The sequence below is a fragment of the Lactuca virosa genome, chromosome 8, assembly GCF_052849685.1.
Source record: "Lactuca virosa cultivar CGN04683 chromosome 8, Lactuca_virosa_CGN04683_v6, whole genome shotgun sequence".
NCBI lineage: Eukaryota > Viridiplantae > Streptophyta > Magnoliopsida > Asterales > Asteraceae > Lactuca > Lactuca virosa.
Genome location: NC_136433.1, coordinates 100,694,156 through 100,704,976, shown reverse-complemented (window position 1 = coordinate 100,704,976; position 10,821 = coordinate 100,694,156). Strand labels below are relative to the sequence as shown.

General features: G+C 36.7%; 1 long non-coding RNA gene across 1 annotated transcript; it reads left to right on the top strand.

Annotated features, from left to right (window-relative positions):
* The first annotated feature begins 7,513 nt into the window (after window positions 1-7,513).
* On the top strand, window positions 7,514-8,649 carry LOC145129243 (uncharacterized). Its single transcript, XR_013717399.1, has 4 exons — window positions 7,514-7,760; window positions 8,016-8,201; window positions 8,355-8,475; window positions 8,556-8,649. It is a non-coding gene; the product is annotated as an uncharacterized LOC145129243 (long non-coding RNA).
* Window positions 8,650-10,821: the final 2,172 nt, after the last annotated feature.

The following is a 10,821-nucleotide window of genomic DNA, read 5'->3' as shown; positions in this document are numbered from 1 at the left end:
CACATCTAGGTTAACGGCGCGTGAACATCATTCATATATATAGAGTTGACTCATTTTTTCTTCACTTCTTCAACTCTAGCCGTGAACAAATCGTTTCTCTCTCAACTATCTTCAACCGTGAACACTCTAAAGGCTTCCAAAACGTAAGTATCTTATCCATCATCTTGTTGTCCATTAGAAACACTTGATTCTACCCATGAAACAAACACGTATATGCAAGATCTTCAAGAGTTCACGGCCGTGAACCCTTCATAGGGCCGTGAACCCTCCATTCATGGCCGTAAACCCTTCATAGGATCAAGACTTGGGCCATGAACACTTCAAGTGTTCTTGGTCGTGAACCCTTCTAAGGCCGTGAACACTCCTTGTTTGGCCGTGAACACCCTTCAATCAATCATATGTGATTTTAACACTCCATTGAGAGTGTTTCCTAGTTCCTAAGGTTGTTTCCCTTACATCTTAGTTATTACATACACTAATTGTATACATATATGTGTCATTATATGCTTAATAGGATCCGTTTGTGCTCGAGACTTCACTTGGCATACTTAGCATCCTATATTGATCTTTCATTTGAATCACTCACTACAGGTGAGTTCATACCCCTACAAATACACTTTTAAATGCTTTTAGGGGGGGGGGATACAAGTAGAACACAATGATATTGTGTTAACCATTTACATGTGAAAACAACATCCAAAAGGATTTCTTATACTCAAAACTTGTTAAAACTCTTTTAAATCTTTTTTAAACTTCTTTTATATCAAATCATATTCGTCTATTTATTTACGTATAAGTATGCTTTAACAGACTTAGGACTATTGCTAGATACCTTGACTCATGTTCCTTGTTTGGTTGTGGGCTTGGGGTAGGATCATTGGTCCGAATGTCAGTTCAATCATAGTTATACTTATTAAATACATATATGAATATTAAACCCATTTTTAAGGTACATACTTAACTTAGTTGCTTATGATTAGTAATTGAGTCTTTTCTACAAACCAGTAACAGTCAAACAATCATACTAGTAAACTATAATAGGTATAGTTTAGAGGATTACTACTTACTACTTCTATATTAGTGAAACTTACATGAGTCAGTTCTTACATGAGTCAACTCATACATGAGTCAGTTCATACTTACTATAACTAGAATAGGAAGGAACATACATACTATAACTAGAACAGAAAGGAACATACATACTATAACATGAACAGAAAAGAACATATATTCTATAACAAGAACAAGATAACAATAATGTGAGCCACTACTTCATGGCATAGAAATATACATGTCGTGTCACGTTTTGTAACCAGAGTCTCCTCGAGGGAGAGCGTGAGTTTATGTATAGATCTATACGGGATTGACCATTATACACCTTGCTGCTAGCTACAGTGGGACCTGCATGTCTACGGGTGACAAATGTCATACCATTTCGACGTCTTTTGATCGTCGTGTTTTATACTAGTCAATCAAGCATGGTTATAACCTCATCACATTTTACCTTAATTTGACTTATTGGTTTTAAGGTAGTTAGTACTTCGGTAGTTATTTTATACAATACTACAGTACACCTTCATTTTTTCCATTACATTCATATAGTGATATTCTCACATCGAGTAATGCAAACTATTTTCTAGTAAAGATAGTCATAAACTTGGGAAAACATACATTTTTACGAGAAAACAAACTTACAAAACAGTCGGGTCTTGGTAGAAGACTACATCCCATTTTAGTAGAAAATATAGGATTTTCTAGGAAGTATACAAACTTTTACATCAAAACACTTACAAACATTTTCGTAAAACAGATGCAAACTTTTCACACTAAAATACTTATGAACTCACCAGCTTAAATGCTGATCTACTCTTTCAAAATAACTTGTATTCTCAGGTCACCAGTAGACAGGTACACTGGACCAGGTTTTGAGAAGACGGAGCATGTTGAAGACTCGTCTTTTATTTTGATTACATATTTTGGTATCTTTCAAACTTTACACAGAACACACTTGTATTAAATTATATTATTAATGTAATGGATGATGTTATTGCTTGTTTTACTATTGTGCATTGTTATGATACTGTACATGACGTCCTCCGCCCCCGAATGTTTCTGCCATTCTGGTTTGGGGGTGTGATAATAACACCGACTTCCTTCTGTAAATAGTAACATCTCAATCCTTCTGCAAACTACACAGCCTTCGGCTGCAAACCTCGAGCCGTTCATTAGAATCGCTTACTTCTCGAGTCTCGCGACTCAACTGGCACTTCTTCAAGCAAAACCCTCAAGACCTCATAGTTAACTAACCCATATAGGTCTACACCATTCAAGCCCAAACTGATGTGGCCACTAAGGCCCCAACAATTCACTAAACTCATCCTCATCATGAACAACCATAACCGATAACCCGATAAGGACAGAAACACACTGTAGTGAGTCATGGTGCCAAACCATACAATCTACCCCCAACCAGCTCCTTAGAATCTCCAAAAAAATTTCCTCGATTCAAGTACGGATCCTGTGCTTTCAGTAGTACGGGCTCAATACTACCTCCCATACCTATCCGTACTTTCATCTAGGATCGTCATGGATCCTTTAAGTAACTACTAATGTCCACTACCGTCCGATCCAACCACATATACCCATTCTTAAACGAATACCCGCTACCCGCTACAAGCTACCCGCTACCAACTATTTTTGCCGAACACACCCTAAATATGATTTGAAATTCTACAAGACCAAGATCAAGCGGTCCGCAAATCCATTTAAATGAGTAGAGGAAAGTAAAAGACTGCAATCATATATATATATATATATATATATATATATATATATATATATATATATATATATATATATATATATATATATATATATATATATATGGTCAGGATATTTTGTGAACTCATATTTTCCTGCGAACCACTCTTAAAATACGAATTTTTTTGTGAAATATTTTTTTCAAAAACAGTGACATAAAGCATCAAATCGGTCATATAGAAACATATTCAGAAAAAAATCTCAAAAAATTTGTGCGTATACGACATGTGCATATGTGCACAAATGTCGGAAATTCCCAAAGTTCGAAAAAATGGACATATGCACCTGTCGTATATTCACAAGTTTTTTCAATATTTTTTTTGCGAATATGCTTCTACCGAACCGATTTGGTGCTTTATGTCACTTTTTTAAAAAATAATATCACACAAAAAATCTTGCAATTTAAGAGTTGTTCGCGGGAAAATATGGGTTCACAAAAAATCATAACCATATATATATAACTAAACAACCAAAAAAAATTTAAAAGAAAAATCATATCCAATATTTTTCAGAATTATATCCGATATTTTTCAGAAAAAAATCATTTTACTCTACTCGGTACTTTTAGACGAATCATTACAAAAAGTTGAAAAATTATTTTTTTTGTGCATATGTGCGCAGATGACCTGCACATTTGTTGTAACGTCCTGAAAATCCAATAGAAAATTTTTATTTTGAAAATCATAATTCACACATCATTTTGTTCCCAAACCGTTCAAGTGAAAATAGAAGGATTTAAACATCAGATTAAAAATCATCAAGGCAAAATAAACTCTAGGGGATGTTGTGTAGTCACGTCGGGCCCTTCCCTTTCGAACTGATAGTACCTGAAACTTTAAATATGAAACCGTAGGCACAAAGATTAGTGATTTCTCCAAAATACCACATACCATACATACAAGTGCCATGGGCTAGCCCCATGGTCTTCCCTTGCAATGTCGAGGGCCAAATCCCGTTCTTACATACAAGTGTCATGGGCTACCCCCATTGTCTTTCCTTGTACTGTCCAGGGCCAAATCACTGTCTTACATACAAGTGCCATGGTCTACCCCCATGGTCTTTCCTTGTAATGACGAGGGCCAAATCTCGGTCTTACGTACAAGTGTCATGGGCTACCCCTATGATATTTCCTTGTAATTCCGAGGGCCAAATCTCGATCTTACATACAAGTGCCATGGGCTACCCCCATGGTCTTTCCTTGTAACATCGAGGGCCAAAACCCTGTGTTACATACAAGTGTCATGGGCTACCCCCATGGTCTTTCATACAATTGCCATGGGTTACCCCCTTGGTCCTCCATGCAAGTATCACAAAGACAACTAGCATCCACTACTAGAAAACATCCCTTTAATGACGTGCAAACAATGACACGCGCTGATAGAGGACGCGCATTTGTGTGTGCCCTAAAAAATAATGTCAGTTTTGCAAAATTTGAAGGATAGAGGACACGTATTTGTGCGTGCCCTAAAATTAGTGTCAAAAAAGAAAAAAAAGAAAATGCGGAGGGCGCCTTTCATAAAATGTGTGTCATCTAAGTGTGTCGCTTTATAATTTTTTAATAAAACACGCGTTTTAAGGCGGGATTTCACCCGCCTGTTGGATCCCAAAAATTAAACCCCCCGCCTCTTCCAATTAGCACGAAAAAGCCCTAGGCCTTCGTCTTCATAGCAGAATTGCTCTTGCTTTCATGATCAAATGACTCGCGACGAAGATGATAACAATCAGCATAAAGAATCCAAATACTTGAAATAGAGGCAAGGGACGATTGAAGGGACGATTCTACTTCTTTTTTCAAGAACCCTATTCAACATATGCCGACTATCACACACGCACAGACTTATCGCTATGTCTATCTCTCTCTCTCTCTCTCTCTCTCTCTCTCTCTCTCTCTTTCTCTCTCTCTCTCTCTCTCTCTCAAACACACACACACAAAATTGAAGGGACGATTCTAGGGCTTTTTTCAAGAACCATTCAAAACATAAAGGAGTGCTCTCTACAATAGTTTGGCGACGTCGTCTAACCTCACCTCGTCGATGACTGTGACTCCTCGAAGATTTAGGGTTGTGCTCGGTGTTGTGCTCGGTGATTCAGCAACTAACTGAGGTCTAAGGTTATGTGGTTGTATCATATTTTAGAGTATCATTCTCAGATGCTTCAGATGTTCCTTTGAACACGAAGTCAACAGCTGACCGTTGATGCCGTCATTTCCAATGGTGTGGAGGCGCTTCCTTTGCACCCACACATCTGACTTCTCTTTCTTCAACCAAAAACCCGCCGCCGTTCGCCATCCTCAATGGCCTGTAAAACAGGTCACCAAGTCCAACTTCGTAGATTCACTCGACAAAATTAAGAATCACATATCGGAATCAGAATTTGTGGCAGTTTCATTGAAGAACACCGGTACTTACTCGTCCTCATGGCATCGAATTCTGCCCTTCGACACCGCTGAAACCACATACCTGAAGGCGAAGTATGCCGCCGAGAGGTTTCAGATTCTTCAGTTTGTTGTTTGCCCTTTTTCTAGTAGGGCTTCCAATAAGCTTACAGCTCACCCGTAAGTCTGCGATAATCATATCTCACTATTTACATGCATACATCTAATTCGTATACATCGAAACATCCTTGAACTTGAATTGATAATTCAGAATGTACTGATTGCCTCAATAACACTTATCAGAAAAATAATAAACAGACTGATGATCAACACTGTTTTCTCAATTCATCTGTAGGTTCAACTTCCATTTGTTCCTGAGGGATGAACTGAAAACAGGGATGCCCTGTTACAGTTTTTCATGTCAACCATCGTATTTAGCTTCAATGGCTCAAGATGATTTTGACTTCAATCTCTGTATATATGATGGTAACCCCCATCTCTTCTTCTTCCTCAAAACCGTCCGATTTCTTATTCAAATGTTGAAAAACAACATTTTATTTCAGGTTATTTTTGTCTCTAAGAAACTTGTAATTGGTGTGGGCTATGACTGCAATCCCATGGTGTTTGCAGCAGATGGAATAAGATCATGGTACAATTCTAAGTTTCAGTTTTCAGGGTTAATTGCAAGAAAAATGAATAAAATTTCATTTGTTTTCTTTGATCTATGTTCTTAGGAGCTTTGTGAGGCTCCTTGATGAAAAAAAGTCAGCATCTTCTACTGTAAGATATGGCTCACAGGTTCTTCTTACACTTAAATCATTTACGCCTTTCTTGATGAAAAAAAAAAGTCAACTTTGTTTATATGCCTACTTATATGACCTTGGATGAGCGTTAAACTTTCAATATTTTCACAAAAACTTGTAATATTTTGGCATCAAACTCCTTACTTGGTGGGTACTTGGGCAAACTTGAAGCGTGGCAAGGTAAAGGCTTTGTTTTCCCCAAAAAAAACATGGATTAACGTATCAAGACACTGACCCTTTACCTATTTTGCCCTTCTTTTTTATCCTTTCAAGTCAAAATTCATGAGTATTGTGAAATTTGTCTTTTGGAAAGTAAGGGTATTAAGACACCTGTGACACTTAAGACTTACCCTAAAGCTAAGGCCTTATCAATGCAGAGAAGGCCTGTTTCTTCCCAAAGGGTAATATCAGAAAAAGTTAGGTCGCCTCCAATGGCGGTTGCACAGAGATGTAGAGCTTCTTCTCAAGTGATACATGAAAGAACTAGAATTAGAACCAACTGGCAGGAGGATAATCCACAAACCACTGGAAGAGGTTTGATGTCTAACTCTAAGAATGATGATATGAAGATTTGATGATTGATCATGAGTTATTTTTAAACACTCTTCAATCTCGCCTTACAAAACTCCAGGTACCTGTTAATTTTCAGTATTATTAATCAAATGAAATGAACGTAGCAAGTGGTTTAACCAGGTTATAGGACATTTTTGTTTTATTTGTGATTGGATTGACCAGGTTATAGGACATTTTTAGGCACGAAATGACACAATGAGTGCTATTAATGCCTTGCAGAAGTTACCAGATCAAGTGAGTATTCTGTATTCATTCATTGCAGAGTTTTACTTTTACAACAAATACTTTGTGTTTTATCATTTTGACATGTTATTTTGTGTGATTTATTTCAGGTACATGCAGATGTGATTAGTGTTATGCTGGAAAACACCGAGTGTTTAAATTTAGATCACTTCTCTTGCTTGTTGCCTTTACTTTTGGGATTACTTGATAGCAACACAGAGAGGCATATAAACGTGTCATTGAAAATGTTATTGAAGCTTGTAGCTGTAATAAAAAGAAATGAAATAAAAGTGTATTCCTAAAATCGATGCAAATATATGCACAAAAGAGTGTAAATATCATATTGTTTCATGTAGTTTTTACCAGTTCAGGTAAAGATTCAATTGATTATTTTCTGGCTATGTGGTGAAATCTGACAACCCTATAGTGTGATCATATTGTCATGTTTAACACTGTGTTATTCTTTTTCAGGCCAAACAACACCTTGAAAATGTTATTGAAGCTTGTAGCTGTAATAAAAAGAAATGAAATAAAAGTGTATTCCTAAAATCGATGCAAATATATGCACAAAAGAGTGTAAATATCATATTGTTTCATGTAGTTTTTACCAGTTCAGGTAAAGATCCAATTGATTATTTTCCGGCTATGTGGTGAAATCTGACAACCCTATAGTGTGATCATATTGTCATGTTTAACACTGTGTTATTCTTTTTCAGGCCAAACAACACCTTGCCTTGCTATGTTTGGGTGAAATTGGGAGAAGAAAAGATTTGAGCTCGCATGCGCACATAGAGAACACATTTATTGAATCCTTTCAGTCTCCTTTTGAAGAGATAAAATCTGCAGCCTCTTATGCACTTGGTAATATTGATGTTGGAAATCTTCCATAGTACTTGCCATTTATCTTGAACCAGATCGATAATCAGCAGAAAAAAAAACAATATCTCTTGCTTCACTCTTAGAAAGAGGTATCTCCAACTTCATATTTTTTCTTTTAAATTCCATTTCTGATACCAGATATAATAATGACTTATGTAAAGGGTTTAACTGCAATAATAGCAACTTACTATCCATCCTACTTCCATTTCAATGCTATAATGGGTTTATTTTCCTAAGTACAATGGCCTTATAAGAAAAACCGAGTTAAAATATTGAAAGTATGTTCCTGTTTCTTGCATTTATCAAATCTGTGACTTTAACCAAGATTATTTTAATCTTTTCAGGTGATAGTGAGACAATCTGTAGATAAAGCAGAATTTCAAGATTCTAGTGAAAAGAAACTAAACTTGCTATTCAACCACTGTGAAAGTGAGGAAGAATGTGTCCGAAATGTGGTTGCTAAGTGTCTGGGAAAAATTGCTTTGATCAAGCCTTCAAAACTTCTTCCTGCCATCAAGGATCAGGATCGGGTAAGTATCTGTATATATGCTGGAATCAGGGGAGGAATGTTGGAATGGAAAGAAAACTTTTTTTTGTCTAATTCAACGGAATGGAGAAGACCCTATTTTTTTTTCTATATGTATGAGTTATGAGTATGGTCTCTTAAATTTTGATAAACTTAGGCAGCATGTTAGGCATGCAACTGTTTTGGCTCTGAGTATAGCTGGCCACAACAAGCCAAATCTCATCAAGGGACTTCTTCCAGAACTCTTTCCACTTTTGTATGATCAAACAGTTATTAAGGTAATTATCATATATTTCCAATTGTACCCTTGTAGTTATTAATGAAAGTAAATATGTAGTGATTGTATTGTTATTGACAGAAAGAACTGATACGAACGGTGGATCTTGGACCTTTTAAGCATACGGTTGATGATGGTCTTGAGTTGAGAAAAGCAACTTTTGAATGTGTAGATAAATTGCTTGATAATTGTCTTGACCAGATGAACTTAGTAGAGATACATGTATTCTATAGATACAGGTATTCTGCACTACCTGTTATAGCATTTGGCGAGCAACTTAGTGGAGATACAAGTATTCTATAGAAGAGGAAACTAAAGATAGAACGATAATTCAAAATGGTAATTAGTTAACCTTTTCCACTATTATTGTTGTAGATGGAAGCTTGAGCACTGTTGAAACTTTGACTTCTACTGCTATATGTGGTCTCATACACTCAATACTTGGGAGTAGCAGAACCTACTGTTATCATGTACACTTACTTGTATAACTTTTCTAAAGGGAGGCAAGATTTGGGGCAAAAACTGCTCTTGGCATGGATTGTATGGTAATTTTATATAAGAACCCTAGTATTCCATGCTTTCTGAATCACCAATCCTAATTTATGTCTTAATAGAAACATTATTCGAATTTGTAAGTCTTGTTGATATGCATGGTGTCAAGCAAAGTAGCTCGGATGTTGGGAAGGTGGGCAACAAGTTCTTGTAGTTCAACTATTATTTGTTGATGACTTTCATCTCTTTCACATTTGATGTATTACATTTGTCTACTATTGTAATGATTATTTGTATGACATTAACTTTTGTGCAATGGATTGTATTTTTTGTATATGGTATTTTACTTTCTATTATGAGACATGAAATGCAAATTTAATTTGAAAACTAGTAAATCTATAAATAATTTTTTTTTTTAATTTTAAAATTACGATACGCAAAAATGTGTGTCGTCTTCATTTATGACATGGCCTTTCTTGACAGCGGCTTTAATGATACGCATTGTGTGTCATAAATGTGCGTCGTCTATAGACGACGCGCAAAAGCGTGTCGTCTCTCGTTATGACAGGGCCTTCCTTGACATGCATTTGCGCGTCGTCTGAGCGTTTTACGACACACATTGCGCATCGTAAAAGGCTGTTTTTCTAGTAGTGATCCTACTTAGTATAGTGAGAAGACTCACAATAAATTGAAGAACCTTGAAACACTGCGATACGATCCCATTTGCACTGCTTGCTACCGCGAACCTGCTAATTATCACAACCTGGAAAAACCTTAATCAACAGTCGTAAATCCTCAAGTTTGACCCAAAGTCAAACTTGGTAAAAAAAGTCGACGGTCAACGGAAGTCAACAAAACCTAAAGTCCAAGGATTCTCAGTACGTCCAACGTACTCAACGTACGCCCAACGTACGCGGTCTGTCCTTACTCCTCCATTAAGAACTTTATCCATTAAGGTCTTTTGTCCAAAGCTTATATCTAGACTTAGAACATCGACTTAAGTCATAAAGTTTCCACCTTTATGACTTTCCATGGCTAGAAAAGATCCAAAAGATAAAACCCTAACTTATTAATCCATTAAGACATCATAACTCTTGCATGGAAGGATAGAAGGACCAATATCACATTAATATTACTCCTAATAGCTCCGTAATGGATAAAGTTTCCAACTTTATCCATTAGGATGGTCCAAACAACCAAGATCTAGTCATTAAGTCTCAAAGGGTTCAAAAATGCATTTTTCTCAGCTTAATCCATTAAGTCCAAGTCTCCAACCTTCAGATCTGAATCAATATGAGGATTAGAGGGATAAAGTTTCCAACTTTATCCATTACAAGGTCACAAGCTTTCAAGATGTAAACTTTATGCACTAAAGTGACCAAAAGCTCATAATACTCAAAACTAGCTAGATCTAACAAATTCATCAGCAAGATTCATGCTTTATATCTCTAGAAGGAAGGTCAAGGTGAACAAGGTCTGGATCTATAAGCTCCAATGCAACCAACACATCTCCAATGAGCTCTTTCTTTTTTAATATGCACCAAAAACACTCCAAAGCACTCAAAAACACCTTCTTTTGCTCATAAGGCTCAAACTAGGGTTAGGGTTTCAAGGGAGGACGTTGGAGAGGTGGAGACTGAGAATGGAGAGGGTTTGGTGAAGTTAAGGAGCTTAAATAGGTCTCAAAACCCCAAAATTAGGGTTTGGGTTCTGATCGCGTACACCCAACATACTCCTGGTATGCCCAGCGTACTACTTTGATCCTCTGCGATCAGTCTTGCCTAGTACACCCAACGTACACCCGTTACGCCCAACGTAATAGGCTAAACCGATAACCTTCCAAACTTCAAACGGT